This window comes from Manacus vitellinus, unplaced genomic scaffold (assembly GCF_001715985.3).
Source record: "Manacus vitellinus isolate BGI_N305 unplaced genomic scaffold, ASM171598v3 scaffold_8_pilon, whole genome shotgun sequence".
Lineage (NCBI taxonomy): Eukaryota > Metazoa > Chordata > Aves > Passeriformes > Pipridae > Manacus > Manacus vitellinus.
Window position 1 is genome coordinate 15887182 of NW_021940864.1, and position 9732 is coordinate 15896913.

The window sequence follows — 9732 nt, forward strand, 5'->3', positions numbered from 1 at the left end:
TGTTTTCAGTAAGTTTTCAGCTTCAGTAATGAGTATGAATTCTCTAGGTTAGGACAGGTACGGACAACACTGCTGGTGGAAACTGCAGCCCCACTCTTCCCGACTTGCTCACGCCCACTCCTGCTGCAATTCCTGCCGTGGTGCCAACGCAAAGCTTTGCTTGGCCAGAGGGTGAACCAGGGCAGGGAGCTGTTCTCACGGGAGCCTGACCTTCTCACAAGGCTGGTTTTCGGTACCCCCGAGTTAACCCACTACACAGCACGAAACAGGCTGAATTATTTCTGTCAGCCCACCGCATTTAAAATAATCATATATCTACAGCATAAATGCAAAACTGCGCTAAAATTTAAAAAAAAAAATGCTCATCTACATTGTGTCTGTGCACGTCGTGTTTAGGTCACCCTGAGCTTCCCCCGAGGGAGGGGCAGGGCGGGCAAGAGCAGCGCAGGTCGCGCCGCCGTCGAGCCGCCCGCCCACCCCTACGGCCACCCCCGCCCGGCGCCCGCTCCGCCCGGCCCCCGCCTCCGGCTCCGGCCCCGGCCCCGGCTCCCGGCCCCGCTCCGCCCCTCACGGCGCCACTCACGGGCCGCCGCCTTTCAGAAACATCGCGACCGGTGCCCCCCGAGCCGCCCCGCGCCGCGACCCGCCCCTTCCGGCTCGCCCCAACCGCGTTTCCGGGGCGCGGGCCGGGCGGGGCGGGGCGGGGCGGAGCGGTCCAGCCCGAACGGCGGGCGGGCCCGCGGCGCTTGTCCGTGTCCGTGGCGGTGCACGGTGCTGCGGCAGCCGAGTGCTGTACAGCCGGGTTCCGGCGGCCAGGAGGCCCAGTAGTATCCTAGGGTGCATCGAGAACGGTGTGGCCAGCAGGTTGAGGGAGGTGATCCTGCCCCTCTGCTCAGCCCCAGTGAGGCCGCATTTGGAGCGCTGTGTCCGATTCTGGGCTCCTCAGAGCAAGAGAGACATGGAACTCCTGGACACGGTCCAGTGGAGGGCCACAAAGATCATTAGGGGTATGGAGTATCTCTCTTATGAGGAGATTGTGGGAGCTAGGCCTGTTTAGTTCAGAGAAAACTGAGAGGGGATCTCATTAATGCATATAAATATCTCAAAGATGGATGCCAAGAGGATGATGCCAGGCTGTTTTCAGTGGTGCCCAGTGACAGGTCGAGGAGTAATGGACATAAATGAAAACACAAGAAGTTCCACCTCAACATGAGGAAGAACCTTACATTAAAAGTGGCAAAGGGTGGTGAGGTAGAAAAGGCTGCCCAGGGAGGTTGTGGAGTCTCCCTCCCTGAAGACATTCAAAACCCACCTGGATGTGTTCCTGTGTTACCTGCTCTAGGTGACCCTGCCTTGGCAGGGGGGTCGAACTGGATGATCTCCAAAAGTTCCTTCCAACCCTAACAATTCTGTGATTCTGTGATCTCCCCACACAGATCGAGCCAGCCATGTGCCCACAGCCTGTCCAGGTGTCTGGTGGTGGCTCACACTAGCCAGGCCCATGCAGAGAGGGCTGTGCCTGGCCTTGACGGCCCCACAGCCTGGGCCCTCCGGCCAGCAGCATGTCCAGATCCTGCTCCACTGCATGGAATCATAGAGTAGTTTGGGTTGGAAGGGACCTTAAAGATCATGTCCTTCCAACCCTCCTGCCATGGGCAGGGACACCTTCCACTAGACCAGGTTGCTCAGAGCCCCAAGCAACCTGCACATGGCCAGGTCACACTGAGTTTCTCATCAACCAACACCCTGAAGTCCTTCTCCTCAGGGCTACTTTCAATCCGTTCTCTCATCCTTTGGTACATCTTAGGCATGGGAGTATCTTCATTTGCGAAGCCTAGCCATGAGGTTGCCCAGGGGAGTGGCAGAGTCACTATCCCTGGAGGTATTTAAGAGGTGTCTGGATCTGGTGCTGGTTGATATGCTTAGTGGTTTATGGGCTACACTGGTAGTGCTGCTTTGATGATTAGACTTGATGATCTTAAAGGTCTCTTCCAACCTTGATGATTCTATGCTTCTATGATCTGCTAACCTTTGTCTGCCTGTGTTACCTTTCCTATAAAAAAAGGGGATGCTGCTATGGTGTCAAAGTCCCCAGGGCATTAGACAACTAAACCTATCAGTATTTATAAGATACTGTGCAAAAGCCATGGGCAGGGAGGCTCAAGGCAGGCACCAAGGCAAGTTTTCATGTTCTCTGACTTGTTAGATAATTAACTGTAAGTTATTATCTTCTAAAAAATTCACAGAAGTTCTGTGGCTTACTCCACTTCCATCATTTAGGTAAACTGTTAATGATGGAATTCAAATCCTTGAATATTTAGCAATTACTAAGGCAATAAAAATGTCAGCTTGACATATTTAGATGGAAAACAAGACTTAGAATGTCTAATAACATGCAGTTAATTTTATATTCTATGGCATGAAAACAAATGGCTGACCCTATAAAAGATTGGAGCAAGACAACATCTCCAGGAAAGCATTGCTGCTTTTGTCAAGTGTTTGCTTCATATGTTGTTCCTTATTTCAATTCAATTAATTCCATATACTTCCTCTTAATGATACAACATTTCAGTCTTTACTATTTGGCCTTCAGAAGTATAAATCTAGTAGTTACATAATCTGCCCATGAATATCAGAGTGAGAACTTGAAAACATTCAGGATGATAAAATGTGAGTGCTGCAAGACTCCTTCTCTTTGATCTGTGTTATTGCCTCAGTCAGAGCACAGACTGAAATGGAACGGGATTGCCAACCTCCTGACTTCACTGCCAGGAATATAAATCAACATTAAAGATGATTTTTAAATGAAATAGCAAGTTAAACATTTGTAGAAACACATCATCAAATAGAGGTTATACTGCCTCGTTTTAAACCTCTTGCCTGTTGGCAAAAAGAAAACTGTTCCAGTGACATTTTCTCTGCTCTGCTGTGACAAGGGCTGCATAAATATAGACTGTGGATTAGAATAGACTTCAGCAATCTTCCACTTCCTTTCTAAGCAGCCTCTTCTGCAGACAATTTTCCATAGCTATGGGTAAAAACCAGGGAGTCTGAAACTGGTATGTGTGACAAGGTGGTGACAGTATAGCATGCTTCTGATGGCAGCAGTCATAGCTGACCTTGAGGAAAAGTCAGCCTGGCTGGAGCAAAGGAGGGAGAGTCAGAATTTCTGACCCAACTCAGATACAGATTTGCCATGTGGGCTAGGATAAGTCGTGTACTTTGAGATCTTTGATGGCATGTGCAATGCAAATGCAGATTTTTCCTTCAACTTTGCCTAGAGAAACCAAGGAGTACTTCTCTGGGTGCTTGCTTAAAGAGAAGTCACTCATGACACCAGCAGAGAAGTTATTGGTGCCAAACTGATCAATGTCACTCAGAATCAAACATAGGGTGGGTTTTAATCTTGCTAGAAAAACACCAATTTGTCATAGTATAATCTAACAGATTCTTTACATTTTTATGCTTTGCATTCTAGGCTGAGCCCTCTTTCACCTCCAGGAAGTGAGGGGAAGGCTGCTCCCTGCCAAGAAAGTGCAGTCAGGTTTCTGGCACACACTGGGCAGGCAGAGGGCTCATGTCTAAGGTTGGCAGGAGTGATGCTTCTTCAAGTGCACATGGCGCCTCCAGTCAGTCATCGCTTGAAAAAGTCACAGAAGAGGAGAGAGGGGCAGCAGATTAAATGTTTGCAAGGTAAATATCCTCTTGGCACTAGATCTTCTACATGAGTTACTGTCAATTAATGCATACAAAAGCCAATGCTGGAAACAAGAGAATAACACTAAAGTCTGGGAAAAGCTCCACGTGTCCTTCCTGGTTTCCCACAAAAAACAAGTGAACAGCTAACTAAGCAAAAAAACGCACACAGCTCGGTGGACATAGTTTTTAATCAGCCAGGCTACTTTCTCCTCCATTCTTGCTTTCCCTTTCTCAGCGTGTTACCACTTAGCAGGGTTCTGCTGTCCACAGTGTTAAACAAACACTCACGGGCACTATTGTGCAAATCACTCATCCCAGATAACAGACAGATTTTTACATTCCTTCTGCATATCTGAATCCATTATCCCAAGAGGGCCCATAAGAAAGTGGGTATTAGCTTAATGCAGCTCTGAAAGAGGAAGTATTTAGGTCAGGAGAGCGGGAATGATGGAAAGAGCCATCTGAATTGATAAATCACTTTAAGCCAGTGACCAAATCCATTTCAGCTGCTGCTGGCCTGTTTGAAGTGAGCTGGTGATGGCCTTTATCCTAGTTCTTAGGGATGTCCGTGGCACAATATCAATTTATTTGCTGGTAACCTTGTTAGAAAAGGTGGAAAAGCAATGGGCTTGGATGGTTCCCTTCTTACCTCCAGAGCTTAGTCCCCCCAGATCAGATGCGGGGCACTCTGTGTGGTAGGTTAGGGCACAACTCTGTTTTCGAGGATTTACCTGTACGCTGTGTATTCTTTCCAGAGCATTGGTCTCTGGATCTGTTCCTGAGGCTCCTTTCCCCGGCACTGACGTCATTCATATGTAAGGGGGGAAGAACAAAGACAGCACTCGCCTGTTTCTTGTGTGATTTTTCAATACCCATTTCCCAATCCCAACGTCCAAAGTAACAACATCCTTTCAAACCGCCCCCTCTTGAAATGCCACAGTAGTCAAACAGCTGCAAATCAGAACACCTTGTAAACAAGTGACTGAAATCCCGTGGGATGCCCGAGGGCTTGGGCACGTCTCAGAGTGATTATAGTTCCTGCTATACAAATTGGAGTCCATGTAGCACAGTTTGTGCCAACTCCAAGCTCTTGCTTTTTATTTTTAGTCCTGTTTGTCGAGGGGTTCTCATAATGAAAAGAATGACGTTTGGTATCAGTGACACACAGATAAAATTAGATAGTAGCCAGAAGTGATCCTACGACTAATCCTCCCTACTGAGGCTTTTTCCACAAGCTCTGGGATCCTATAGGCCTCAAGCACAGCTTTTCTCTGGGTGAATTTCACTTCCCATCAGCAGGCAGCTGAAAAATTGGACTCGCATGGGATGTATATGCAAAAGAAATGAATGTCATTGCCATTGCGTATGCCAACAGCTGGGACCATCTGGGACACTAAAGACAACAGTGTCTAGATATGTACAGCTGATTGAAGGTTGTTTTTAGCAAGCCTTCTTCCCTTTTTGGGGCAACAAAACAAAGCTTTTGCCTTCCATGCATGGAGTTTTGTATTCAGAGCAGCTTAAGTCATCATCAGGGCTCAGTCCTGGGAGTGATTAGTCCCCCAGACATAAACTGATGCTGAAGAAACTATTCCTTTCTTTGGAAGAAGCTGCCTAGGGGAAAGAAAAAGATAGAAGGTGCATTAGATTACATCTCTAAAGTAGATCTCTCAGGAAAGCAGGATCAGTTCTCATTTGCTTTGGCTTTTGTTTTTCCCCCTTCTAAACTTTGGATTGCTTTCATTTTCACTACACTGTAAAATAGGAAAATACAAGAGGTTAACTGGTCAGCAGATGCTCTGTATTGCCTAGAAATAATGAAGGTACAGTTGGCAGTGTACACAGTGTACCTTCAAAGGAAGGTGCAGTTGTTTGCTGTGTAGCACAAAGGGATTTAGCTGTGGTATTATGGCAAAGAAAGAGTGTATCAAAATCAAAGCGGTGAACCTGTAAGGCTGGGTACTTTTAAGCAGGTAGGTAAAGGCAAGGGGAGTGGATAATTATGTAATGTGAACATGGTGTGACACAGATAGGGGATGAAATTTTTTCCTCTGGTAGCTTATTGGATGAGAATGGATCAAGTGCTTGGACGTGGTTCACTTTATGTCAAAAATCTACTGTGGAATGAATTGGTGTATTGCTCCTGTCACTCCTTGGCAAGGAGTGCTCCTGTCACTCCTTTAGCTTTAAGCCAGAGATCAACTCTAAGGGAAAACAGGTGGTTTAAGCGTGCAAGTGCATGTGGTCCTTGCCATTTTTTTAATTCTAGAATAAAAAAGTCTTCTAGAGAACCAGAGGAAGACTAGGACTTTCTGCATCCTGTGGCCTCCCTAAAGACTTTCTCACTTGAAGGAAGGTCACAGGGTTCAAAGCTGCTTCTCAAGTGCAGCTCTGTAGCATTGCCGTGATGTCATGCATTATTATAAACAAGTTATTATTTCATTCAGTGTTTTGGGAAATGATGGGACTGGAACAATACACCCACAGCAGTTCCCTCCCTCATCCCAGCAGACACTTTAGTGAGTTACGTATGAGCTGTACCTCACTGACTGATGTCTGTCTGTCTATGTCTGGTAATAGTATGTCTCTGGGGAATTTGGAGTAGGAGTATTGGTGGATTTTATGAAGGGCAGAGAGCTGGGAAGGAGGAGAGGGACATAAATTTGTGGTGTGATGTGGTTTGATGGCTGCTTGATCTATGAACTGAGAAAGCCCCAGGGCTTCATAGCTGCAAGCACTGAATGCATCATCGCTCCTTTTTCAATGTGTTTGTGCTTCTGAAGCCAGTCACTCGTTTACACCTGATGGAATAGAAGAAAAACAGAGTTAAGCAGGGCAGTGGTCCATTCATTTCTGTCTGGTTAGCTCAGATTTGCGCTAGATCTGCAATGAACTCTTAAAAAAAATAGGAATCATCATAAAGGAACAGGTACTAGAAATGAGGTTCAGCAAGTGTGTATGTTAAAGTCTGTTTGAAGTCTTAGGCTCTTGCATAACTGTCTCTGGCTACTTCCCTAAACTCTTCATCTGCTGTAGTTTCCCTAGACTCATTTTACTTGAAAACATTCAAGCAACTTGAAAGCCCTAATAATGCACAATGTGTGTTCTTTGACCTTTGAACAATCTCTGCAAAGAGACTGTCTTTCCTCTTTTCTATTTTGTAAGCATTGTCCACATGGCCTTGCCCTGTCACATCCTCAGATATAAAGAATTAGCCTCCCTCCTGTAGAGGGGAGGCAGTCCACTAGGTTAAGAAGACAAAGACTATAACAATGTTCACAGGTGTCCTGGTGCAAGGGTCTTGTTGATCACTGAAGGTATATGTACACTTCAGTCAACTTTTAGCCCATGTTAAACTCTCCAGTGCTGTCAAACTGCTAGATCAAATAATTTAAAGGTAGCTCAGGCTATCTGGCTGGAAATATTCCTTGTCTGACAAAGAACAAGCTATTGCCCCACATCATTAGATAGACTAAGATGTTCTTGAACAGCCCACAAAACAAAGCTAGACTGAATCACGTTTTCTCCAAAAGTTATCCTACCCAAAGGAATCAGAAAAAGCATTCACCTTCCTTTTTTCCCCAACTCTTAAACATGGGCTCTAACCTCAGCATTAGAGGAAATGCTGCTCTTCCCAACTGTGAAGATCAGTAAGAGACTAGGTGTTGCTTCCTGAAGGTAACTGATCCCATAACTCTAGTCCACCTCTTTAAGGCTGCCTTGCTGTCTAGTCCAACCTCATTACATGTCCAAGGGGCTTAGTTGCCTAAAAATCAGATATGTAAATATGATGAAGACATGGCCCATAGCATCTGACCTTAGAAAAATTCCTGCCTGCTCACATGACCCAGTCTGTACTGGGATAAGACTGGCAGGTTGATATTCCCAGCCCTACCCTGCCTTATCTTCTGATGATCTAGTTCTGGGTAACTGAAGGTCTCACCACTTCCTCAGCACAAAAATACTCTTGCATCATTTTGAAATCCTGATGCTGCCAGTAAAGTGTGTATATAATCCAGTACAGTCTGTAGTGACCTTGTGCTTGTATGTAAAGTGGTGGTCAGGACATTTCATGCTAGCAGTAAACCAGAAGAATTTACTGGAAAAGGGATTAAATTTTTTTTTCAAAGTGTCTGCAGAGCCAAATCAATTCCAAGAGTTTTCTGAGCTGCTGAACAACCAGAGGCAATCATTGCACTTCTCTGTTGCCAGTTGCAGCCTTTTACCTCTTCTAGGCAGGAACTGTCTTCTACCCTGTATTGGTACAGCTACCAGTGTTATAGGGTGCCACTTCATTGAACCCTCTGCACCAATATGATGGCATTGTGAGCCTCCACTTGCAGAACAGTGGGCAGGACACCCCTCCAGCTGCCCTCCTGTCTGCAATACCTGTGGGTGAAATACAGGCAAATGCATTTGAGTTAGACACACATCTGATGCCAACTGCATCTGGCAACCACTCTGGTACTGCAGAGGACTGCCCCAGGATTTCTAGTTATTTTTAATTCTGCATCAGATTGGACCCAATTGCTCCTGGTTAGAGATCTTTTTGCAATAACAAACTAAGATTACATGAAGAGCTTAAAAAAGAATTTCATCCCTCCAGGGCTAAATTACTTCCACTTATATACAACTGTCATATCTTTAAAGGGCAAACCCAGAAAGCTAACACTGAAAAATATAACTATACAACTGAGATTATCTGCCTGCCTTCTCTAGGCAATCACATCTCATATCTATAAGGTCTTTCATAGCAAAAACCAAAATTCAAGCTAAGTGGATGGAATAGTAGGAAACAACAGCTTGGGAGGAGGTGTATTTGATTGCTGGAGCCAGTTACAAAGACAAACCTCAAACACCATACGACTCCTTTTACACAGCATCTCACTCATATCTGGTGAAACCACTCCATGCTCACCCAGACTTTGCAAACTACTAGTCACCAACTGAGAAAGGCATGGTGACATGCATGTTATGGAAGCATCTGACACTGGCAAACAATTCACTTCCATATGTAGCTCAGCATCCATTCCAGACATTTTAGAACTGAGTATTTTTCATGAAATAATAATTGGAAAGCTGGGAGAATAAAACCCCTCTGTACCAATTTACCTGTCCCACAGGCGGTCTCATGCTATTCAACTAAGCTTTAGGGAATTTAATTAGAAGAAAAGTTATACAGGAACATGAACAGGCCACACCTTCCCTATACTTTTTGAATATTCCCAGTCATATGATGAGAGGGCAGTCATGTTTTACACAGTGGCTGCATTTAACCCTGATTATATACCTGGATTAATAATTGAAACACTTAACCCCAGGGGCAAATGGATTTCCCTGAAGAACACAGAAACTATGGATGGGGGAGCTCAACACATCAAATGTCTAATAGCCCTCTGTTCAAAAATTTTCCTGTGAAGAACATTTTGCTTTCTTCAGAATTATTGTCTGTTTTCCTCTTACCCCCTTTTCAGTGATTGCACTGGAGAAAAGTGGAAGGGGAGAATGAGGGAAAAAGTAACCATTTTTCACTGGGTTTGGGGTTTTTTTTACATAAAAAATAATCAAGTAATTTACATAGAAAAGTCTGCAGGTTTCAGATTTTCATCCAAAAAAGGAAAATTTCCATATTTTTTTTCTAGTTCTGCCTATGGAAAATATCCCCTGTAGGGTTTTTTTGGTGGTTTCCTTTTCGTTCTTTTTATGTGAAGTCAGGATCCAGCACTGTATTGTCTTCAGAGAACAGCACATTGAGACCAGTGACTAACTGGTACCTTGACAAGAATCCTAGCCCATTCTCCAGCCACAATAGTATCTTACTACTCCAGCTGCTCTAAATGTTTGGGTGGCTCTTCCCCAGGGCTGGACTCTGCACGGTCCCTCCCTGGAATGATATGAGAACAGATTTTGACAGCCGGTAACCGAAAGGTCTCCTTCACTGAGAGAGTTAAAACATCACTGCCTGCTCATGGCTCTCTGCAGTTTGCTTCTTTCTTCCCAGTAAATCTCCTGGCATTAGGTATCACTGACATC